Source organism: Halyomorpha halys, unplaced genomic scaffold (assembly GCF_000696795.3).
Source record: "Halyomorpha halys isolate HHAL.00 unplaced genomic scaffold, Hhal_1.1 Scaffold344.1, whole genome shotgun sequence".
In the NCBI taxonomy this organism is placed as follows: domain Eukaryota; kingdom Metazoa; phylum Arthropoda; class Insecta; order Hemiptera; family Pentatomidae; genus Halyomorpha; species Halyomorpha halys.
In genome coordinates, this window is record NW_027112931.1 from 250,379 (window position 1) to 250,699 (window position 321).

Genomic DNA, 321 nt, shown 5'->3' on the forward strand with positions numbered 1-321 from the left:
AGATTGATTCTTGAGCGGGTCAAATCAATAAATTAAATAAATTAATAAAGAAAAAACTCTCTTAAAATATATACAAATAGGAGAATAAACAAAATGAACATAATCAAATTATCTGTAAGAATGATAAAATAATATAATCTCCAGTCATATTTACACTCTTATATATAATATTTACAGAATCGACCTGAGGATCCCTGAGCCCACTCTATCCCCCACGTGTGAGGGGTAGAGCAGAGCTCAAAACATATCCTTTTTAAAACATTTACAGCCTGTTAGCCTCTTAAATCTACCACTGTAATTTATTAATGTTTTTCTAAACTT